Source organism: Tasmannia lanceolata, unplaced genomic scaffold (genome assembly GCF_043159265.1).
Source record: "Tasmannia lanceolata isolate RefF3 unplaced genomic scaffold, GAP_Taslan_0.1 ptg000011l, whole genome shotgun sequence".
Taxonomy (NCBI): Eukaryota; Viridiplantae; Streptophyta; class Magnoliopsida; order Canellales; family Winteraceae; genus Tasmannia; species Tasmannia lanceolata.
In genome coordinates, this window is record NW_027518688.1 from 19,216,745 (window position 1) to 19,242,284 (window position 25,540).

The 25,540-nt window shown below is 40.3% G+C and overlaps 1 protein-coding gene and 1 long non-coding RNA gene across 2 annotated transcripts in view; one reads left to right on the top strand and one right to left on the bottom strand.

Moving 5' to 3' along the window:
- LOC143886556 (monooxygenase 1-like) overlaps positions 1–25,540 on the top strand; it is a 93,852-nt gene that overhangs the window by 42,655 nt on the left and 25,657 nt on the right. The window lies entirely within an intron of this gene.
- Positions 6,085–10,631, bottom strand: LOC143886554 (uncharacterized). The gene is made up of 2 exons (XR_013253868.1): positions 10,524–10,631; positions 6,085–7,333 (listed from the first exon to the last, which is right to left on the bottom strand). It is a non-coding gene; the product is annotated as an uncharacterized LOC143886554 (long non-coding RNA).

The following is a 25,540-nucleotide window of genomic DNA, read 5'->3' on the forward strand; positions in this document are numbered from 1 at the left end:
CCAAGCCTCACTGGGATCAGAGTCGACGTAGTTCGGTGCACCTAAGCTAAGTTACATATGCCTAACTCAACTAAGACACCGACCTAGACGGGATTGACTGTTTCAACAGTTTTAGGAGAAGTTATTTAATTCAAGTTGAAGATTTTATTATCTTAGGATTTCATCTAAGATGCTATATGATTCTCATCTAAATGCAAATGGTCCCTTAGACTAATGCAGGTTTGCCTTACATCCTAGTTTACTAGGCTTGTCCTAGGGAAAGATTGGGTGACTAGTGTAACTAGACCTATGGCACGGTTGCTATACATAGCAAGCGTCCGTGATGAGGCCGGACTCCTGACTCTAGGACTCCCTAAAACCTAAGACTCCCTAAAACTTAGGACACGACACGACACCAGTGTTCCTAAATTGGGCTCTAAGGGTTCCTAAAGGAATTTTGAATCCACCGGCTCTTGGGAATCTCGAATTCTTTTGGGTTTGTGGAAACTTTTAGAGTTTTCTTGAAGCTTTTATTATCTGAAGGTATTTAGTGTGTTTGGTAGCTTTTAAAGTTGTTTATTTAGAAGGTTTTAGTTTCATTTGAAATTTTTAGTGGTCTTTTGGTTAATGGCTTTTAACGGATTTTTATCAGTGGATTTTAAATGGGTGAATTTTAGTTTTGTTAATTTTAGGTTGGATGTACTTTAGATTAATGTCTTTCGATTTTGGTTTGGAAAATGACGTTAACACAACCAAGTTTTGACAATTGCACAAATTCGACAAACCATTGATCATTAAAAGATCTGACAAATGCAGCCCACTAAAACTGTCGTAACTCTTTAACCGCTTGGCCAAATTCAACGTACAAACATGCGTTGGAAAGATCTTTTATAGGGCTACAACTTTGTAGTTCTCCATTGTTTGTAAATCTGTGATTTAGAGGTTCGAATTTGTGTTGCAAACAAAAGGACAGCAACATTAAACTGGAAATGCCTAAAGGTGTGCCGCAACCATTTTGGACTTAACTTTTTAACCGCTCGCTGTCTGATCTAGCACGAATACTCGTTGGAAACGGCACGAAAATATCTACGACTTTGTAGTTAACCATTTCCCACGATTCTGTTGTTTAGAGGTCGAAAAATCTGTTTAAAGTCTAACAGCTAGCACTATGACGGGAATGATATTGGCACCCCCATGTTTTCTTTTGATAGTTCTTATTTTTTTAGTGATTAAAAGACGGTGAATATGAAAAATGGCTTGAATGGGCCTGAGATTAGATTCGAATGGGATGTTTGAAAAAGGGGTTGTTTTTATCTACTTGGCAAGGTGGGGTATGGATATTGGGTTCTTGAGATTGAGTGGGGGCTGTTGTTATCAAATTGGAGTGGGGGCTGTTGTTATCAATTGAAAGATGGAGGTTTTGTAAGCCAAATTAAATGGGTTTTGATAATTCATGTAAAATTCAAGTTTTCTTTCTTGTAAATGTTCAAAATTTTTAATGAATTGTTTTCCCAAAAGAAATCTAAATTCCCTAACAAGCCAATGATTTCAACATCCCATTGCAAATAGGTTCTAATGACCCTAACACATTAATCATATTTAGCATAAGTGAGAACATGACCAAGGCCAAACTAGTACAAAATTAAACATGACATCAACCAAAATATACGCAAAACAACACTCAATCCTACAAATATAGAAAAGAAAATAAAATTCCAAAAGACATACCTTTTTGTAGACGATATTCCATGCAAACTTATGGAGAAGAGGGATTTGGTCTAGAGAGAGGGCTTGAATTTTCTAAGAGAGGGGTTCTCTCCTCTTTTCTTTTTTTTCCTTCTTTTCTTTGGTGAGATGAGAGGGTATTTATAGGAGAATGGGATAGGAGGTTAGGTGAGGTTAGGTGAGGTTAGGTAAGGTTAGGTGAGGTTAGGTGATGTTAGGTGAGGTTAGGTGAGGTTAGGTGAGGTTTGGATGGTTATGATGGGAGGAGAGGTTAGGTGAGGTTAGGTGAGGTTTGAATGGTTAGGATGAGAGGAGAGGTTAGGTGGTTTTGGATGGTTAGACCCAGGTCATGATCTGCCATTGATCTAACGATTTACGGAAATCGGGTCTCGGAATGGAATCAGGGTCCGGGCTATGAAGTGACCCTAGCTTATTTTGTCCCGATTGATGATCCGTAAAGTCAGATCAAGATATTAATGACCTAAAACATATAAATCAATGATAGAGGGGGTTCTCACATGGATTTAACACACTAATTTATTTGTTGATTAAAACAAAACAAAATGGGGTGTCTACAGATGCCCCTCTTTGGTAGAGATGACGTAGTCATTGAATACCAAAGTTAAAAATGACAGAACCATTTTGCGTAGTTTTAATCGACAAAGGACTCTCTAGACACAACGCACCTTAACATAATGCAAAACCTTAGATGAAACCCTAGAACTTGAATAATAATAAAAACTCGATGCGGCGCCGTTCACAAACGGGCAATTAGAGAATGAGATATCATTTTCGAATGGATTCTGAAGGGAAAGGACAAAGATCGCTCTCAAACAGTTTTTAGAAGGAGATGAGACGCCGCTCACAAGCGGGTTCAACGAGGATAAGAAGCATTCCCAAATGGACTTGGATAATGAGGCACCGTTCACAAACGGCCTCAAGGAGGATAGAAAACCATTCACAAATGGACTCGAGAAAAGAGGCACCGTTCACAAACGGGCTCAAGGAGAAGACAAGACCATTCACAAATGGACTCGAGAAATGAGGCACCGTTCACAAACGGGCTCAAGGAGGACGATACCATTCACAAATGGATTCGAGAAAAGAGGCACCGTTCACAAACGGGCTCAAGGAGAAGACAAGACCATTCACAAATGGACTCGAGAAATGAGGCACCGTTCACAAACGGGCTCAAGGAGGACGATACCATTCACAAATGGATTCGAGAAAAGAGGCACCATTCACAAACGGGCTCAAGGATAAGACAAGACCATTCACAAATGGACTCGAGAAATGAGGCACCATTCACAAACAGGCTCAAGGAGAAGACGAGACCATTCACAAATGGACTCGAGAAATGAGGCACCGTTCACCAACGGGCTCAAGGAGAAGACGAGACCATTCACAAATGGATTCGAGAAATGAGGCACCGTTCACAAACGGGCTCAAGGAGAAGACAAGACCATTCACAAATGGATTCGAGAAATGAGGCACCGTTCACAAACGGGCTCAAGGAGAAGACAAGACCATTCACAAATGGACTCGAGAAATGAGGCACCGTTCACAAACGGGCTCAAAGAGGACACGAGACCATTCACAAATGGACTCAGAAAATGAGGCACCGTTCACAAACGGGCTCAAGGAGAAGATGAGACCATTCACAAATGGACTCAGAGAATGAGACACCTGTTCACAAACGGGTTCGAAGAGAAGACGAGACCATTCACAAATGGACTCGAGAAATGAGGCACCGTTCACAAACGGGCTCGAAGAATTTAGGGATTTTTTTATGAACTTGAATTTGACGTAGGAATGGATTTTTATTTTTATTTTTTAATTAAGGATTTGGATTTGATAAAATTTTTTATTTTTGGAAAATGAGGTACCGTCCGCAAACGGGCTCAAGGAGAAGATGAGACCATTCACAAATGGCCTCGAGAAAAGAGGCACCGTTCACAAACGGGCTCAAAGAGGACATGAGACCATTCACAAATGGACTCAGAGAATGAGAAACATGTTCACAAACGGGTTCAAGGAGAAGACGAGACCATCCCCAAATGGCCTCGAGAAAAGAGGCACCGTTCACAAACGGGCTCAAAGAGGGCATGAGATTTTTCATGAACTTGAATTTGACGTAAGATTGGGTTTGTTTGAATCGGGGATTGGTTTTGATGAATTTTTTATTTTTGGGAAATGAGGTACCGTCCGCAAACGGGCTCAAGGAGAAGACGAGACCATTCACAAACGGCCTCGAGAAATGAGGCACCTTTCACAGAAGGGCTCAAAGAGGACATGAGATTTTTCATGAACTTGAATTTGACGTAAGATTGGATTTGTTTGAATCGGGGATTGGATTTGATGAATTTTTATTTTTGGGAAATGAGGTACCGTCCGCAAACGGGCTCAAGGAGAAGACGAGACCATTCACAAATGGGCTCGAGAAATGAGGCACCGTTCACAAACGGGCTCGACGACACAAGATAGCTTTGATTGATGAATTCAACAATGAAAAATTTAGAGATTTTTATGAATTTGAATTTGACGTAGGATTGGATTTTTTGAATTGGGGATTGGATTTGATGAATTTTTGATTTTTTGAGAAATGAGGCACCGTCCACAAACGGGCTCAAGGAGGACATGAGACCATTCATAAATGAACTCAGAAAATGAGGCACCGTTCACAAATGGGCTCAAGGAGAAGACGAAACCATTCACAAATGGACTCGAGAGATGAGGCACCGTTCACAAACGGGCTCAAGGAGAAGACGAGGCCATTTGCAAATGGGCTCGAGAAAAGAGGTACCGTTCACAAACGGGCTCGAAGAATTTAGAGATTTTCCATGAACTTGAATTTGACGTAAGATTGGATTTGATGAATTTTTTATTTTTTTGAACTCAATGAAATCGGGGATATTATGGATCGTGCCCGACAAAGATGTTGGAAACTAGGACTTTGACGAATGATGAAACGGCAAACCTTTGGAACGAAGAACCATTACTAGCAAGAATGGATTAGGAACATTTTTATGAAACTTCAACAAGATTTTTCTCAAAGAGACTGCTGGTCTTGTCTTCTGGGGATTTTGATAACTGAAACCTTGAACAAGACATTTGAGATTGGTAATTTAGAACAACGACTCTCTTGGATATTAACATGGAAAAGCGGGATCTGCTTCTTGACAGGTGTTTAGATAAACATTTCTTGACCAGGATAACTAACCGGAAGGGAATTATGAATTTGAATGGTTCATCTTTCTGAGAAATTGGCTCAACCACCATTGCATCTGAGGTTCTTCCAAGCTTAAGGTGCCTTCCTGGGGTATGATCTTTTTACGGAAGCTGGGCTTTCTGATGTTTCTACTTCTGAATTTTTCTGAGCTGATCTTCTTTGAAATGAAGTTGTTTGACTAAATTCTCGAGCTCTTTCAGGTATAATTGCAGGGAGCTGCCTAGGCCTGGCCTCCTTCACCAAGACAGTTACATCATTTGGACATAGGAACGACAATTGACTCTTTCTAAAGAGAAAACTTAGATGAAAGGCACTACTCAAAGGATTGAGCAGCCCTGAAGGAGTAAACTTAGAATAATAAAGATTGACTGACTATACTGACAAACATAGTGATGCTTCTGACTTAGTTAATGTTTTGTTTGGTAAGTCTATCCTTTCAAGGAATAGTTTTTCAATTGGTAAACACCGGACTTCTTCCTCGAAACAGTAATGCCTCAAGAATTTAATTACGACCCCTAAGATTGCTTAGCTTCAATGCCCCCAGTTTTGAGGATATCACTTGAATTTGCTTGAACTTCAGTTGATCTTCAGTCTTGATACCGGCTGTTGCCTTCTTATACTGATTCTCTTACCGTGACCAAGTCACCTCTTCAGGGTTTTTAACTTGGCGGACCGCGCTAGCCTTAACTTTTGCCTGAACCACCTTTCTAGGTTTTCGATCCAGCAGGCTATCCCCTTAGCTTTTGCCTAAGCCGCCCTTTCGGGTTTTCAACTTAGCAGGGGAATGATCTTAAATTTTGCCTAGACCGCCCTTTCAGGTTTTCAGTCTAGCAGATCTTCAAACTCCGTTATTTTTCTTATTCATCATCATTTCATTTTTTTATTGTATCTCAGGACCTAGCTCATTAGTTCTGAACACCAGAAGGACTTTTATAGGTAGGATAGGGCTTTTCAAAGAATGGCTTAAGGCTCAACAAAGATTTCGACCGAACCTGTGAACAGGTCGCCTACATATCCCAAGGTAGGAATCAGGTCGTGTGTAGTTCAGGGCGAATGCCCCTAGTTTGAAGATAAATTGTTTGATTTTTTTTTCCTTTTTTCTTTTCTTTCTGGAACAATTAACTTCTCTTCTTTTGGAACTTGTCCCTCTCTTCTTTTTTTTTGAAAGGATTGAATTTCTTTTCCTTTTTGAATCGACCGAACTCGGTTCAACCGAGTTGCCTACGTACCCCAGTATAGGGATCAGGTCTCGCGTAGTTCGGGGGAATGCCCCAAGTTTGATGGGTTTTCAAGAAAATTTGATTTAGGCTCGAAGGGTTTGCAAATCGGTATTCTTTTGACATTGGGTTTTGATTTTGGGATTTAATCGGCCAAAGGAGGCCTTTCGATGTTCAGATTGGGAATCGATCTAGGTTACTAGAGTCCCTCTGGTACTGATTATTTTTTTTTCTCTTTTGTTTTTTTTTTTTTTTCGCGGAGTTTGACGGCATTTCCAATAATGGATCTTCTTCTTTCAAGATTCTAATACGTGCTTTTGACTTTCATAGAGCGAAACTTGTTCTTTGACATCCTCCATCTATGGATTCGTACTCTCGATATCTGATGATCACTTTTCATTGCTTGCTCTTGAACTTCTTATCTTGAATTTGTTGGCTTTATGTTATGAATTTGAGAACCAACGTCATTGATTGAAAATATGAAAGTTGTTTCCACTCTATGCCCCTTGTATAGCATATATCTTCTCACTTTCTTCATTTTCTTTGAGCTTTCCATCCATGTCTTGCCCCTGGTATCGGTTGTAGCTTTTCTAGACAATCTTCTTATTCTTGAAATAATTTTATCAATTCTTCACACTCTTCAGAGGGTAATGTATTTTCAATCGGCATTCACTGAATCAAAGTTTCAGTGCCAGCGTTTACCACTTCAATTTCATTTTTGAAAAGCTGGGATTGGCGCTCCTCCTCTTGTTCAAGTAATTGCTGTGACTCAAGTGGAGTTTCGTCAATTTTGTCCTCATTTGAGGAGGGAGTCTTATTTTAAGATCAGAAGCACACTTAAGAAACAAACACAAGTGAATTATTGGACACGACCTATCCTGAACATGCTCAGGATTCACAACTCTAAATAAAAAAGAGAGATGATTTGCCTGGACTAGGCATTGACCTTGAAATGTAAGACCGGACTCAACAATTGTACTGACCATGATGACTGATTCGCATAGGGGAATGCCCCTAGTTCAAGGATTATGATAGTGAACTCTGAAGGACTTAGCAAAATATTCTTGAAAAAGGTTGCCCTTAGAGTAAGAAAGGACTAAGGGTACAAGTAAGATTGGATCATCTGGACCAGGCATGATCAGATCATGAGATTGCATAATCGAAAGATTGTGAGATTCTGCTCCTGCCAGTTAGGGGATGGCATGAAGATACGATCGAATTGTATGACAGAAGAATGAAAGACGCACGATCAAGAGATTAGATGAGATAGCATAAGATTGCTTTCAACGGATAGATCATGAATGACTAATCCTATGAGATCTTTGAAAATGATGGGATTTATATCCTAACCCCAAAGGGAAAGTTTTTAATCTTCACACATTTTAACAGTGTTACCTGAAGGCATCAACCCTAATCCTAATCTAGCGGAGTGGAGAGAGGATCTCGACTCATGACTTTGTTCGTGTATCTAAGGACCGATCGTAGCCATTGGAAGATGGACCACGGCCTAATCTAGACACAAATGGGTAGGATATCCTAAACTAGGCTCACACACATGATGCACATGTGTTCGTATACTACATGCATGTGTGGGTTAATCTAGGGGTAAGGCCAAGAGTTCCCTTAGCGCGAATCCCTGTTCGATATACTGTACCAGTGTCCGGCGTATCAGTACGTGAACAAGAGATCCGTTTACGTACCATAAAGGTACTAGGCTAAGGGTGGAATGCTTCTCTAGAACAGAGGCACCAGGTGATGAAATCCCAGTCAACCATGCTAGATAACACTCCGGGTTCCTAAAATAGGATGTGTGTGCACGTGAGACGCATGGTTTAGATGCAAGTGATGTAAGTGTGTGCAATATGTTTGCGCAATCTATGATGCCTTCAGGTTTTGTTAAATTAAGTTTGAGTAAAATGTGATGAGAAAATAAAACAAGACAAACTAATCTAACAAGTATAGAGTTTTTATGAGCCATTTAAAATTAAATTCAAATGAATTATCTTTTGAAGTTTTAATGAAGTTAGGTGATCCCCAGCAGAGTCGCCAGACTGTGGTACCCTGATCCCGCGAGAGGGGTGTGGGGCGCGAGCCGCCTCGCACTCTCTCTTGGTCTCTCGTATCCACGCGATTGGCGTGTGCATTTTATTATTGATTTGAATTAATCTTTCCTGTGAACTTGGGATCACTAAGGCAATCCGAATTCCACACGAAAGAGACTGACAGAGTCGCCACCTAGATGTGGGATCTAGGACCCGTAATTAACCAGAAATCTAGACTCGCTACCTGGTTACGAGAATGGAAGGTATGGGGAGTTATCCACCACATGCACCATTCTTGCCCGATAATCGGTCTTCGATTCCAAAAGCTAACTCTTTTAAATTTATTTTAAATGGCTCATTCAACTCTATGTTAATGTGCGAACTAAGTGACATGCATCCTATGATCTAATTTCAATGTGAATCCTAAATGTGTATCTTGATTTATTAATTTGTCTGGATTCAATCTAAGTGAAAGTTCTCCTAAAATTCTAATTTCATGGAAAGTCCTAAGTGATTTGATTAAGCATTTACAAGAAAATTAATATACAAAACACCACAATTTGTTTGTGGTGCCGACTCGCGGGTGGTATGCCATCAGACATCCAAGCTGCCTACGTACCCAAGCCTCACTGGGATCAGAGTCGACGTAGTTCGGTGCACCTAAGCTAAGTTACATATGCCTAACTCAACTAAGACACCGACCTAGACGGGATTGACTGTTTCAACAGTTTTAGGAGAAGTTATTTAATTCAAGTTGAAGATTTTATTATCTTAGGATTTCATCTAAGATGCTATATGATTCTCATCTAAATGCAAATGGTCCCTTAGACTAATGCAGGTTTGCCTTACATCCTAGTTTACTAGGCTTGTCCTAGGGAAAGATTGGGTGACTAGTGTAACTAGACCTATGGCACGGTTGCTATACATAGCAAGCGTCCGTGATGAGGCCGGACTCCTGACTCTAGGACTCCCTAAAACCTAAGACTCCCTAAAACTTAGGACACGACACGACACGACACCAGTGTTCCTAAATTGGGCTCTAAGGGTTCCTAAAGGAATTTTGAATCCACCGGCTCTTGGGAATCTCGAATTCTTTTGGGTTTGTGGAAACTTTTAGAGTTTTCTTGAAGCTTTTATTATCTGAAGGTATTTAGTGTGTTTGGTAGCTTTTAAAGTTGTTTATTTAGAAGGTTTTAGTTTCATTTGAAATTTTTAGTGGTCTTTTGGTTAATGGCTTTTAACGGATTTTTATCAGTGGATTTTAAATGGGTGAATTTTAGTTTTGTTAATTTTAGGTTGGATGTACTTTAGATTAATGTCTTTCGATTTTGGTTTGGAAAATGACGTTAACACAACCAAGTTTTGACAATTGCACAAATTCGACAAACCATTGACCATTAAAAGATCTGACAAATGCAGCCCACTAAAACTGTCGTAACTCTTTAACCGCTTGGCCAAATTCAACGTACAAACATGCGTTGGAAAGATCTTTTATAGGGCTACAACTTTGTAGTTCTCCATTGTTTGTAAATCTGTGATTTAGAGGTTCGAATTTGTGTTGCAAACAAAAGGACAGCAACATTAAACTGGAAATGCCTAAAGGTGTGCCGCAACCATTTTGGACTTAACTTTTTAACCGCTCGCTGTCTGATCTAGCACGAATACTCGTTGGAAACGGCACGAAAATATCTACGACTTTGTAGTTAACCATTTCCCACGATTCTGTTGTTTAGAGGTCGAAAAATCTGTTTAAAGTCTAACAGCTAGCACTATGACGGGAATGATATTGGCACCCCCATGTTTTCTTTTGATAGTTCTTATTTTTTTAGTGATTAAAAGACGGTGAATATGAAAAATGGCTTGAATGGGCCTGAGATTAGATTCGAATGGGATGTTTGAAAAAGGGGTTGTTTTTATCTACTTGGCAAGGTGGGGTATGGATATTGGGTTCTTGAGATTGAGTGGGGGCTGTTGTTATCAAATTGGAGTGGGGGCTGTTGTTATCAATTGAAAGATGGAGGTTTTGTAAGCCAAATTAAATGGGTTTTGATAATTCATGTAAAATTCAAGTTTTCTTTCTTGTAAATGTTCAAAATTTTTAATGAATTGTTTTCCCAAAAGAAATCTAAATTCCCTAACAAGCCAATGATTTCAACATCCCATTGCAAATAGGTTCTAATGACCCTAACACATTAATCATATTTAGCATAAGTGAGAACATGACCAAGGCCAAACTAGTACAAAATTAAACATGACATCAACCAAAATATACGCAAAACAACACTCAATCCTACAAATATAGAAAAGAAAATAAAATTCCAAAAGACATACCTTTTTGTAGACGATATTCCATGCAAACTTATGGAGAAGAGGGATTTGGTCTAGAGAGAGGGCTTGAATTTTCTAAGAGAGGGGTTCTCTCCTCTTTTCTTTTTTTTCCTTCTTTTCTTTGGTGAGATGAGAGGGTATTTATAGGAGAATGGGATAGGAGGTTAGGTGAGGTTAGGTGAGGTTAGGTAAGGTTAGGTGAGGTTAGGTGATGTTAGGTGAGGTTAGGTGAGGTTAGGTGAGGTTTGGATGGTTATGATGGGAGGAGAGGTTAGGTGAGGTTAGGTGAGGTTTGAATGGTTAGGATGAGAGGAGAGGTTAGGTGGTTTTGGATGGTTAGACCCAGGTCATGATCTGCCATTGATCTAACGATTTACGGAAATCGGGTCTCGGAATGGAATCAGGGTCCGGGCTATGAAGTGACCCTAGCTTATTTTGTCCCGATTGATGATCCGTAAAGTCAGATCAAGATATTAATGACCTAAAACATATAAATCAATGATAGAGGGGGTTCTCACATGGATTTAACACACTAATTTATTTGTTGATTAAAACAAAACAAAATGGGGTGTCTACACAAAGAGAGCGAGAGAAAGAGATTTTTGGGTTTTTTTTCTCCGCCGATCGTTTTCTCCGGCCTCGTCGGCAGCCGCATCCTCCGCCTCTTCCTCCTCTCCGATCCATCTCCTCCTCTAGCACCTCCTCCATCTCCACACTCTTCTTCTCCGATCTTCTCCAATCCTCCGACCAAGCTTCTCCTCCTCTAGCCTTCCTCTACCGGCCATCTCCTTCACCTTCTCCGGTAGCTTCTCTTTCCGGCAACCTCCAACCTTCTCTCTGCAGATCCACCGGTTCCACCACCGATCCTCCTCTTCTGCAGATCCACCAACTCCGGCAACCTCCTCCTCCGACCAAGCTTCTCCGATCCACCTCCACAAGCCGGCCATTCGTTGTTAGATTCTCAGATTTGAGATCTGAAATCTCAGATCTGAGATTGCAAAGAGAGTGAGAGCAGAGGGGACTTGGATTTTCCTTTTCTCTCCACCGATCGTCTTCTCCGACCGTTTGCCGGAGATCCTACTTCCGATCGGAGGTTGTGAGAATCGGAAAAGGAGAGAGATCTTCATTCTTTTAAGAAAGTAGAGAAAAAGTGAGGAATTTCTAGATCTATTCTTCCGGTCGTCTTCTCCGGTAAGCCTCACCGGAACTCGACCCCACCTTCTCTTTCCCTTTGTTTTCTTCGTCCAATACCTCAATTCGCATCTTCTTATACCTATTTTCCATCGCTTTAAGCTCCAGATCTGCGCGTTTTTTATTCGGATTTACTCCTAATCTTCTTTGCTTTCAAAGCTCAGCAGATCTGTTCAATTCCTATCTAGAGCTGGCCTTAATTTCATCAGATCCAAAACTTTCTTCTATAGAAACCCCATTCCTACTGCAAATCTGAACGATCCTCCATCCAATTCCATTCATCGTTTCCATCTTGATCTGGATAAGCTAGTCTCAAATCTATCATTTCTGAGCACCGATCTGAGCTTTTGGAGCCAAGATTTCAAGGATTTTCTTCTTCTCCGATCTAATCTGAGTTTTTTTTGGGTTTCTATCTGAGATCTGTTGAAGGACATCGGAGCATCCATACATCTTTTGGAGCATTTTCTCACTAATTTTTCCTTCGATCATCTTTTCTTCTGTTCAGGTAATATCTCTAATCTCTCAAAAACTGATGATGATTTTATAAAATATGAAGTGTTTTCTTTGTGATGCTCAAAGATTTAACATAGAAGATGATTTTGCTTGCTGTTGATGATTGTTCAATGGTGCGTGATCATGATTTTATTTGAGATCTATAACAATCTTCCTGGAATGGGCATTTGTTGATATGAGGTTGTTATTTTGATTTAGAATTAGTAGTGTTCCTTTATGTTTTATGAAAATGTCTTTGGAAAACTCATTATTAGTGTACGATTGTATTCTCTGTGTGAATCTTATAGCTACTACTTCAAGATCTGTAGTTTGGAATTGGCTGTACTTCTCCCTGATATGTTTAAAATTATAATTCTATTTGGAAATCTTTAGAAATTTATCATCACGCACAGTGGATTTCCTTAGCGATCAATTGATAGCTTATGATTATGATTTTGTTTAAAGAGAGGGAGAGAGTAGATCTGGTTCTGGAAAATCAAATTTATTATTGATCTCGCCTGAGATCCGGTCCAACCCTGATCTATTATTTTTCCCAATTTTCTACATTTGAAACCTTAGATCTGACCAATTCTCTTTTAAATCTTGTATGTTCCTTGGATTAATCATCGGATCTGTTAATTCTCTTATTTTTCTTAATTTTCAAAGCTAGCTTCATCTCAAGCTCTGTTTTCTCGCCAGGTAATCATAGATCTGAGAATTTTTAAACCCTAGCTTAACCTCTCGATCATAAATCTAGGCTAAGAATACTAAACCTTGCTAATTTTTCTGTAAAATTGTGTTGCTGGATCATAGAACTGAATCTATTTCTATTGCATTGTGCACATCAATTGCTATTTTTACTGTCACAGAGCCACACCTGTTTTATTTCATTGCATATTACTGGCTTTGCTAGCACAAAGTCAAATCTGTTTCTGTGTAGCACAAGTTCACGAACACAGGTTTTATATGGTTTATATAGGACAGCAGTTCAGTCCCTGTTTGTACAATATGCAGTCCACAATTCACTTTAGCCTTTGGAGCATTGTTTCACTTTCATATTTAACTTTGCTAAAGATAGAACAGATTTGGATAGAACAGATTTGAAACCAAAGTCGTTTCTAGCGTGGACTGGATGGGTATGTGTGTGGACAGCATTCTTGCTGTTCCTATTTGCTGATCTAGGGGCATGCTTTTTCTAGAACTTCTCCTTATGATAATAGTGATTGCCTCAGAAATGTTACTTTGCCATGTTTGAACACCATGCCCCATTCATATCTCTTTGTATAGTCTTAAATTAAATCTCTCATATTCCGTGCACTTGGACATTCAAAAATTTGTTTCACCTTTCACAATTGTGTTGAACATTTGAGGTGTAAGCACTTTCTACTTTCATTTCATCCCAGAGATTCCAAGGAGTTCATATTGTAGGTTGTTAGCATAGTTTAATCAGAAGCAAATTTAACAGGAGCCAAAGGTATTTTATATCATTTGTTGTCTTTGGCTAATAACATATGGAGATCTGAAGGATCTGGCTCTTGAAGTTCTCTGGTGAAGCAAATCTAACAGTTGATATGGTGTTTGATTTTAAAAATCTATGGAGGGTTTGACGTTGCTCTCAGGATCCTAATAGCAGTACACACACACACTGTGCTGTCCATAACTGTTTAGTTGCTGTCCCTATAGTTTCTGCACTTTCGGATTAGGATTTCAATTTATTTAAAGTGCATATGTGCTGTCCATAACTGTTTAGTTGCTGTCCCTATAGTTTCTGCACTTTCTAATTAGGATTTCAATTGATTTAAAGTGCATATGTGCTGTCCATAACTGTTTAGTTGCTGTCCCTATTAGTTTCTGCACTTTCTAAATGTGATTTCAATTGATTTAAAGTGCATATGTGCTGTCAATAATTGTTTAGTTGCTGTCCCTACAGTTTCTGTACTTTCTAAATGTGATTTCAATTGCTTTAAAATGCATATGTGATGTCCATAATTGTGATTTTAGGTGAGTTAGAAAGCATATCTCTACTGCCCAATAATGCATAGATGCTGTCCTACAACTTTGTGTTTTATAATCGTGATTTTAGTTAAGCTAAAATGCAATCTACTATCCATCAATGCATAATTACTGTCCTTCAAGTTTATAGTCTTTGTAATGGTAATTTAGTTAAGTTTGTAGGCTACCCAGCGGCTGGTCTGGGCTAATTAATTTCATTTTAAATACATTGTTTAATTGAAGGAGGAAATCAGATGACTACTCTATTCGATATTATCGACATGAGTACTGTCTGATTTCAAGGCGGTTTGTAGGAATATTATCCTGTGTATTTGTGATATCAGATGATTACTTTAGCATCATCTGATTTCACCCCCATATCGGGGCAGTGGTACTTGTGGTTGGGCATAGAAGTGTTTAATGTTGTTTCTTGCTTTATTAGGCTATCCAGCAGCTGGTCTGGACTAATTAATGTTGTTTATCATTGTATGATTGCTATTATTACAGATTGTGCACTCTTTAGTTGTAGATCATATTTTGCTGATATTTGATTTGTTCTTATAATAATTGATTGGAATTTGCGATTATCTGGTAGTATTTTCCTCTCTCTTTGATTAGACTAGCACAGTCTTTTAGATTTTTGTTAGATTTCTTTAGATACTATAACCCGTGCTAGGAGACATACTCTGTCTCGTTAGGCAACCCTCCTTTGGAGGCAAGCCTCATTTGTAGAATCCTCTCTGAGATTGCACCTCAGTTTGTTCATTTGTTAATTAGAGACCAATTTGGTCAATTAGTTGTCTTAGCCTTGCTTCCCCCTTGCAAGGGCAATGATAAGGTTGCTTAGAGCCCATCTTTGTGTGTTTGGGAGACCCGTCCGGTCTCATTCTCTCGTTAATCCTCTTTGTGCGCCGTTTGGTTTTGGAAGAACACCCTACTCGGCTTGGCTTCATACCCCTACCCTTATGGGTATTGGGTTGCACATTTGTTGCACCCTGAGGGCTAGGTAGCTGTCCGGCCCGGCTGGATGTTTTTACCTCTGCCAAATATGCATAAAGTCTCTTATTTTCTTTTAGACCCGTCCGGTCTTATTCTCTTGCTAAACCTCCTCTTTGTGCGCCGTTTGGTTTTGGAAGAACACCCTACTCGGCTTGGCTTCATACCCCTACCCTTATGGGTATTGGGTTGCACATTTGTTGCACCCTGAGGGCTAGGTAGCTGTCAGGCCCGGCTGGATATTTTTACTTTTGCCAAATATGCACAAGGTCTCTTATTCCTTTTGCTTGTGAGTCTCTCCTTATTCGGTAGTCCTTTCGCATAGGAGTCAGCCCTTGATTAGAGAGTCTTTGACTCATTCGCCTTTTAGGTGGTGTTATTAGGAGAGTCTTTGACTCATTTGTCTTTAATGTAGTGTTATTAGAGAGTCTTTGACTCATTTATCCTTTAATTAGCATTAGTGGAGTCTTTGACTCGTGTTTCCATCTCTTAGAGAGTCTTTGACTCGTATATCCTTTAGTTGTTGTCATTGGAGTCCTTGACTCGTGTTTTCGTCTCTCTTAGAGAGTCTTTGAATCGTGTTTCCATTTCTTTCAGAGAATCTTTGGTTCATTTATTCCTTTGGTGATGTTATTAGAGAGTCTTTGACTCATTTATCTCTTTCGCAGTTTTTCTAGAGAGTCTTCGACTCATTTGTTCTTTCAGTTGGATTTATTAGAGAGTCTTTGACTCGCCTTTCCTTTTGCAGTATCTTTAGAGAGTTTTTGACTCTTTTATCCTCTAGTTGCTTTTATTAGAGAGTCTTCGACTCGGTTGCTCCCTTTGTGTTGTTATTAGTGGAGTCTTTGACTCGTGTTTCATTCTCTTTTAGTGAGTCTTTGACTCATTCGTCTTTGACGCTTTCATCTCTTAGTTGGTGTTATTAGGGAGTCTTTGACTCATTTGTTCTTGTTAGGGAGTCTTTAACTCATTTGTCTTCTTTGGAGAGCTGTGCTCGCTTGTGATCTTAGATCATTCCTTCGCCTTTGGCGTTAGTTTACTTGGTTTAGGGGTTTCCCCTGTTGGCTCTAGGGTTTGGCCCTAGGGTTTTGCTTTGTATTTTCCCTTAGGTCTTTGACCAAAAGGGTGAAAACTCTTTAAAACTTCAAAAGCATTGGAAAAAGTTTTAAAATCCAAAAACATTAAATATTTTAAAACTCAAAAACATTAGAAATTAAATCAAAAACATTTGAAAAACCTTAAAAAGCCTAGAGTGTTGAGTGTTTTAGAAATAGTCATTAGAAGAGTTCGTTTCGAACTACGTTGGCTTGATCCTCTTCCGAGGTACGTAGTGCAGCTTGGGATTTACATCCCAAGTCCAGCCAAACTTTTCTAAATAAGGTTTTAAACTTTTTTTTTTTTGAATAAGCATTTGATTTCAAAAAAGCTCTTCCTTTAGAGTTAGGACTTTGTCCTAGATAGAGAGTTTAGAGTTAGGATTTGACCTTTGTCTTGTTGTGTGCTTGTTTGTGTTTGTTTTAGAGTTAGGGGTTTGTCCTAGAGTTATAGGAGCGCCTCCGTCCGGTCAGTTGGCGATTCACATCGCCAACTGATGACTAGAGTAGGATACGCTAGTCCACCCTTGGTTTTCCTTAGGAAATACAGCCTAGTTACACATAGGTTGTAGGAACCACCTGCATTAGCCTAGGGCTAATCTGCATTTATTTAGGGCATATAGGGTGTCCTAAAATCCACAATTCACTGGAATTTAAATAATCGTACAATAAACCTTAATAATTGGTCCGGTCTTTTAGATCGAGTTTAGGATAGAGGGCTAGGTGTCTTAGGCATCATAGCTTAGAATAGGCGCGAAGAACTACGTTGCCTTGATTCTCGTGGAGGCGGGGATACGTAGGCTTCTTTGGATGAATACCAGACCATTCGAGGACTCGGGCTAATAATTTAGAGTCTTAGGATTTATTATATTGTTATTGTATGCTTTGATGTGTTTTCTTACTTTCTCGTACTGATCCTATAGCTTTTGCTGTAGCTTGCATGTGTTTGCACATCAGAACTTAGACACCCACTAGGTTTGTCACTCATAACCTAGCTATGCTTAGGTGGCACATCTTTCATTTTATTTTATATGTGTTTATTATCTTTATCCTCGGGAAATGCATGCTTAGGTAGACGATTCTTGAGGATTGTTCCCATTTCAGATGATTTTTACCCAAACTTCTTTGGAGTTAATAATAAATGGCATAAGAGACCAAGTGCTTGCACTCGGACGAATCGGGGGTGCTCTCAGACCTTCCCCATTCGTAACCAGGCACGAACCCATATATATTTCTGGTTATCCATTGCATAGAGGATTTGATTTTAGGGTTCCATGGCATATCCATGGATGGCGACTCTGAGTTTATTTCAGGTATGTCTCGGTTTCGAACCTCGGTTCCGGATCGAGACATATCACTTTCTTTTATATCGCCACTCGTGCTATGCTATGAGGGTGGCATCCGTTTTGAGAGTTCCTTGGCAGAGCTCTCCTTCACACGTGGATGATCCGGATGGTGTTAGGGACCCGTTCCCTCGCACGCCTATCTTCGGATCGGGGTCCACAGGCTGGCGACTCTGCTGGGGATTTCTTGGAACATTGCCTAACTCTATAAAAATGCCATTTTTACTAACTTTGGAGAAATTTGAGTTAAAATCATTTTAAATGGGAATTCTATCGTTAGAATCCAGGGGCACCAGACAGGTGCGTAATTAAAACGAGGGATTCACATACTGCACATCATGCATTATCATTTTTGTTATTTATTTCATTGTTTTTCCTTCTTGGCTCCACGGGATAGATTCAATGCGTACCCGACTGGGATGTCTTCACCCTGATGGTACTGTTGAATCTATTTCCAAGCTATGCGCTAGAGCTGCAGTCGTAGACATTGGGCGTACTTTTGTCTACAGCAGCCGATGAGCAATGAAGCATACTATGTATGACACGGGGCGTACTTGTGTTATACATGTTAAGTATGTTTCATACGCATAGTACCCATTAGATTGAGTCCGGAGCCCTACTTTATTTTATATATTATGTATATACTTACTGGCCTAGTGAAATCCAACTAGGAAGTACCTGTGTTTATATACATCTGTATTGCATTCATATAGGGTCGAACATGTGTTGCTCACACATGTGGAGCCTAGAGTTAGGAACTTTGCCCCATTTATAGACTAGGGTAGCTCATTTTATATGACTACAACACGGTCCTAGTACACACTCATCAGTCTGTCTTGAGTCGACATTTTCTTGACTCCGCTAGATTAGAATTAGGGCTGGTGCCCCTGGTTAGGATTTGTGTGTATGTGTATATACTTATATATACTGATTATGTATATTAGGGTTCTCCTCTTAGTTAGAGTTCCTTATTCATTTCAATTGGTTATATCCATTCGTTATTCAGATTTAGATCTAGTCAATGGCTTTTTACTGCCATTTCCTTGGCCAGGTTTGGTCCTTGATCTCTTCATTATAGGATTTGACCTGTTGTTGTATATTCTCACCTTTGGTCAGTCTTTCAGTTGATCACCTTTCTCTGGTAATCATTATTCATATATCTTTGATTGAGTCACGAGGATCCCTTGTCTAGCGTCGTTATGCTGCCGAATTTTTCGCAGAATATTTTGAGCATAACCGCTATTTCTTAGAGTTAAGAAAACCGTGAGTTTGCCTTTTCTTGACTTCCTTGTCTAGCGTCGTTATGCTACCGAATTTTTCGCAGAATATTTTGAGCATAACCGCTATTTCTTAGAGTTAGGAAAACCGTGAGTTTGCCTTTTCTTGACTTCCTTGTCTAGCGTCGTTATGCTGCCGAATTTTTCGCAGAATATTTTGAGCATAATCGCTATTTCTTAGAGTTAGGAAAACCGTGAGTTTGCCTTCTCTTGACTTTCTTGTTTAGCCGTTATGCTGTCGATTTTTTCGCAGAACATTTCGAGCATGACTGCTACTCTTTAGAGTCAGTTTACTTAGTTTAGACCTTGACCTCCTTGTATAGCCGTTATGCTGCTGGATTTTATCCAAAAACATGTTAAGCATGATTGCTATCCTTTGGAGTCGGTCTACCTTATCTGGATTTCCATGTATACATCATTCAGTAGGATTAGATCCTTATTTGTCAACCTGTTATGTCTTAGATCTGGTTGATGGCTTGTCCGTTATCCCTATGACCATGATCTATCATTCTGATCCTTTTGATCGCATAGTTGATGATATTCATCGCCAGATTTAGATCCGGTTTGCGACCTACTTTTGTCATTTTATGGCCGTGGTCTATTGTCTGATCTCTTGATGATCTCTCATCTTTGATGAAAAATTCCATGTCCCAGATTGTATCCTTCCCGTATATTTGATTGTCAAATTCATTCTTATTGTTTACTTAAAGATTATCTTCTCTCCCTTATAATCTTGTTCTATCTGAGTGTCAGGTCTGATCATGGCGAATAATCTGTTAGACAAGTGGATAGCCGAGACCATTAAATCTTTTCCGCTGAGGTGTGAAGATTGGAGTGTGGCTGAGCGTTTCATCGGTTCATTTGCTCATCTGAATAGTCGCGGTATAAATTGGAAGTTTCTTCAAGCAGCTGCTAGATGTTGGGATCCTGTTTTCCATGTCTTCCGATTCGGGTCCTTTCAATTCTGTCCTATATTTGAGGACTGGTGTGCCTTGTTAGAGCTTCCTCCCGAGGGACTCTGGATCCGACCTTCAAGCACAGACTCCCCTCATGATCTTTTTTGCAAACTTTTTGAAAATAAGATCGTGAAAACTTTGCCATGCTTAACTGAGAAAAATGTGCAATTTCAAGCCCTCATCGAACTGTTTTCTAAAAACGTCGATCCTACTGACTCCCGTTTTCAGCAGTGTCGACGTAGCGCCTTAGTATTTGCTGTCTTTGCACGTCATGTCCTTCGCAGAGACTCTAGTGCCGCTCCTTTCACTTTGTTGACAATAATAGATCAGATAAATGAGGGGAGAAATCCTGTCCCTACTATGCTGGCCGAAACCTTTTATGGGTTAGATTTTATCGCTAGTAGAAAGGTGCAGGATAACTTTTTTGGATGTGCCAAACTGTTATACGTGTGGTTATGTGAAAAACTCACTATCCTTCAACCATCAAACCGCATTGAGTACACCCTTAAGAGTTTCCATTCCTGGAAGGTAAAGATTAAGCAACCTCAGCTTAATGAATGGCACCATTGGTTGCAGACCATAGGAGAAAATCAAATTCGTTGGGTGAGTCAATCATGTCCACAAATTATTACCAGTACTTGCCCGTACTCATTTGTCCATCTTATGGGTTTAGAAAATTCATCTTTCTATGCACCTTTGTGTTTTCCTTCCCAGATTATTGGAATCTTGTGTCCTCCTAAGGTTATTACACCACCTTGTTGTGAAGACCTTACTCCTGACCTCATTGCATCCATAGTAGCTGCTTGGAGAAACAAAATCGCGGAGAGGAGATCCGCTTTCATGTTTAAGCTCCGAAAGGGAGGAGTATTTGGAGAGCCTGCATTCCGAAGAGCTCGAATTGGTGAACCATAAGGATCTTTGGATCGAGATTGTCATTTCTTTTATTGTTTTCATTTGTTTTACTTGAATATAATCAGAGTCAAAAATTGTAAATCTGATTTCATTATAGATGAAAATTTAAAGAAAGAAATTTTACTTGATACATGTTATAGACAGTCGGTAATTCAGGGTTTCATCATTTTTCATGTAACCAATTGCTGGCGTTGTAACCTGTCAATATAATCAATACAAAGGATGTTTGTTTTTCTTTCCTCTCTATTGGTGCAAATTATCTTATTTCATTTGTCAATCATTTAATCTAGTTTGTTAACTTCCAACCAGGATTCTGAAAGATAGCAACCATCGCTCCCAAAAAGGACTCCCAAGCTAAACCTGCCTGGTCTAGACCTACTTCAGTGTCTAGACTTGTTCGTCACTTTGATTCTCCTGTGCCATCCGCAGTACATTTACCTCCTTCACCGGAGTCTTCCGGTTCCTTTGAAGTGAACCAAATGACTGACTCGACTGACCTTCTGCTCAGTATGCAAGAGATGATGAAGAATCTCACCCGAGACATGGCCGGAATGAAAGAGGAGATGGCAAATATGAAGACCCAGATAAGTGATAAGACTTCCACCTCTAGACCGGTACTTCAGAATACTCGCGCTGCATCTCCGGAAGCGCGTAGGCCTGATATCTCGCCCTTTGAGGTTGATATAGATGACGCCCAATATGCTGCAGAGTATTGTGCTCCGGGGGCTGATAAAGAAAAAGAGAAATTTGAAAAATTTGAGAAAGAAATGTCCGAAAAATTTAGCAGGATGGCTCATGATATGGAGCAGATGAAGGTCCAGGGGCCTAAGAAGTTTGATGTCTCTGAACTGATACTGTCTTCGACAGTATCTCTGCCACCCAACTTCAAAGCTCCTGATTATGACAAATATGATGGAACCGGGTGTCCGCGTAACCACATGAGGTGGTTTATCATTTTGTCCCAACAGTACGGTCTGAGCCGTGAACAGATGGCGCAGTTGTTTCCGATCTCTTTAACTGGGATTGCGAAGAAATGGTTCCTAAGGCTGAAACCTGAAGAAGTGAGAACCCTAGAGGACATTTCTGAGAAATTGATAGAGCAGTTCTCGATGGAAGAAGGTATTGAGGTCACAAAGAGGGACCTAAAGCAGTTGAAGCAAGGTCCTCAAGAGACCTTTACTTTCTTTATCAGGCGTTGGAGACGCAAATCTGCCCAGTTAAGCCAGAGAATGACTGAATCAGAGCAGATAAAGCTGGTTCTGAAAAGTTTGTCTCCCCAATACTTTCATTTTCTCGCTCCTCAGCATTACCCGAGTTTTGATCACTTAATCAAGACGGGTACTCAGACGGAAGATGCCATAGCAAAGGGTCTGAGAGCAAAAGTTTCTACAGAGATTCGAGAAGGGAAAAGACCTATGGTCCAGCCCAAGGAAGTTCATGCTGTCAGTTATACCAGGCCTGTGGCCAAGGTTGTTACAGAAGCTGCCAGAGCACCCAGGAGAGGTACATTTGACAGGAAATTTGATCCTCTTCCATATCCCATAATAATGATATTCAAGAGGCTCATGAAAGATAGAAAGATCCGGCTCCCAGATATCAAACCTCCACCCAATCCTTTGCCCGCATTCTGGAAGATGGACCAATATTGTGAATATCATAGAGGTCCAGGGCATTTGACTGAAAACTGTTTGGCCTTGAAGCATGCCATTCAAAATCTGATTGACAAAAATGAATTGGCAGTGGAGAGACCAAACGTCACTCAAAACCCACTTCCCAACCATCATGCCATGCCTCCTCCTACTATCAATGCAATTTTTGCTAGTGAGCCTCTGCTTGATCCATCAACCCTTATTTGTGCCATTACCACAGAAAAAACCTATGTCATGAAGTTTGATGATAGGGAGCTGGAAGGGGCAGAAAGGAGAGAGCGTTACGTGATTTCCTTCGATGATGACGAAGTTGCTGAGTCATCATCATCTCAGTCTTGTGTATTTCAGACTGACAATGTCAGAAATATGAGAAGAGCTCCATATGTCCTACGGGCTAAGGACTTTGAAGAAGATGAACTGTTGTTGCTAGATGACTTTTGTGACGAAATGCGTCATATGACCCGAGGCGGGCGTGTATTCAAACCTCCAGAGCTGAGTGTAGAAAATCCTGCAGAGGTTGCGCGAAATGCTGAAAACCAGAGACAGAATAAAGTCAGTAAGGCCAGCGCCGATGAAGAAGAAGAGAGCTTGCTGAAACAGCTAAAAAAAACTCAGGCCAATATTTCCGTGTGGGGTTTACTCATGGCATCATCTAAGCACAGAAAATTAGTCCTTCAAGAGCTTAATTCAGCACAGATTTCAGTTGACACTACTCCTGATGAATTGGTGAGCTTGGTTGCCATGACAAGAGTGTCTAAGACTTTGTCTTTCACTGATGATGATTTGCCTGCTGAAGGCCGAGACCACACAAAATCTCTGAAAATCACAGTCGTTTGCAACAAGAAAAGAGTACCAGAGGTGTTGGTTGACAATGGCTCTGCTTTGAATGTCTGCCCACTGAGTACTGCTACAACTCTTGGATTTGGTCCCGCAGACTTCATCCCATCTGAACAGGGTATTCTGGCGTACGATGGTACTCGCCGAGATGTGATCGGAACCCTGGTAACTGAGATACAAATCGGAGGAGAAGACTTCGAAATAGAATTCCAGGTCTTGGACATCAAAGCCTCATTTTTGCTGTTACTTGGGCGCCCTTGGTTGCACAAGTTCGGGGTTGTTCCATCCTCTCTTCACCAAAAACTGAAATTTCTTCGTAAAAACGGAGTAGTAACAGTAAAGGGAGACCCGGACCTTGAAGTAGGGCTGATTACTCAGGACCTATCTATGGAGAAAGCTGAGGATATTAGTTTGACTGGGTTCTCACTAGAGGTGAGTGTCATCACCTTCAAGGAAGCTATGAATGAGGAAATTTGTTTCCTAACCAGCACAAACTCGAATGTTGTTCGGATGGTTCGCCGACAGGGATACATGCCAGGTGCAGGGCTGGGTAAATACCATCAGGGTTTGACTGAGTTTCCTGAGTTCGAATCCTTCAACGGTCTATTTGGGCTGGGATACAAGCCCTCAAAGAAAGAGGTTAAAGAGATGAAGCAGCTGATGCGGAAATGGGCTGAATGTCGCCGAAGAGGGTTAGAATTACCAATGGCGCCAATTAATTTGACAATGAATGGCCGGTTTAGACAAGAGGGTGCTGATGTCCCTTTCTGTGGTTTTGCCGAAACTTGGTTGGATGAGAATTCAGGACAGAGGTTGCCAGGTTTTGAAATTTTCTTCAATCTGGAGTTAGAGGACAAGCAGATCGGTGTGCAGACAGAAGCTGAGTCAGAAGCTGATTGGGCAGAGCATATAGAGCCGAGCCTGCTGAATTCAATGTTCCTCGAAGATTCGCAAATTATTGCTGTGATTGATCAGAGGGCCGTGATTCTGAATCCTACTCACTTAATCACCCCGGCAGAGGAACCATTGACTAACTGGACCTTTCAGGTCATACCTCAGGTTACTTACCTAAACAGTCGTGTCCCTTCAAAAGAGTCTGTTGTTCGTAAGTCCATGTCAGTCTTTGAGTCTGATTCAGAGTCTGTTTATTCTAACAATTCTTTTGATGCAGGTACTATAAAGGTCGAGTCTCCTGAGGTCGATGGTGATTCCTCTTCTTCCAGCGAGATCGAGTCAGATGCTGTTTCTATTGATGATTCTGACATTATTTCAGTGCATAGTTCAGAGTCAATTGACACAGATGTCAATATATCTGTTGAGTCTGTAAATTTGTTTCAAGAGTCCATTGTAAAGCCCGATGTGGGTAATTCATCATTTGATGTACTTGATTCAACATTCAATGAAATAAAAGATTCTTCTGTGTACATTCCTGTCTCTACTTTTATTTCTAATGTTTCTGCTTCAGAATCTGATAATCTTAATAATAATAATCAAGACTCCCCCTCTGATGAGGATGCCGACGACACTCCCCCTGAAATCAAATACATGATTCAACAGGATGAGAGTCGCCGAGCAAAACCACTCGAAGAGGAAATTGAAACTGTGAATATAGGTGATGAAACCTTGATTCGGGAGATTCGAATTGGCAAAATTTTATCTCCTGAAGAACGTGAAGAATTAATCACCTTGCTCAAAGAGTTCAAGGAAGTTTTTGCTTGGTCATATGATGACATGCCAGGATTAAGTAAAGAAATTGTTCAGCATCGCTTACCCTTAATCCCTGGTATTAAGCCAAAGAAGCAAAAACTCCGAAAACTCAAAACTGAATGGGAGTTGAAGGTTTATGAAGAAGTAAAGAAACTGTTAGAAGTAAAATTCATTCAAGTGGTTGAATACCCAGAATGGCTTGCGAACATCGTACCGGTGCCCAAAAAGGACGGAAAAGTTCGAATGTGTGTCGATTTTCGAGACTTGAACAAGGCAAGTCCTAAAGATGACTTTCCTCTTCCAAACATTGATCTCCTGGTTGATAATACAGCTGGTCATGCTCTTCTATCCTTTATGGATGGATTCTCAGGCTACAATCAGATTAAGATGGCGCCCGAGGACATGATGAAGACAGCGTTCATTACTCAGTGGGGTACCTACTGCTACAGGGTGATGCCGTTTGGTCTGAAAAATGCTGGTGCTACATATCAGAGGGCTGCTACAACTCTTTTACATGATATGATCCATAAGGAGGTCGAGGTATATGTCGATGACATGATTGTAAAAGGCAAGA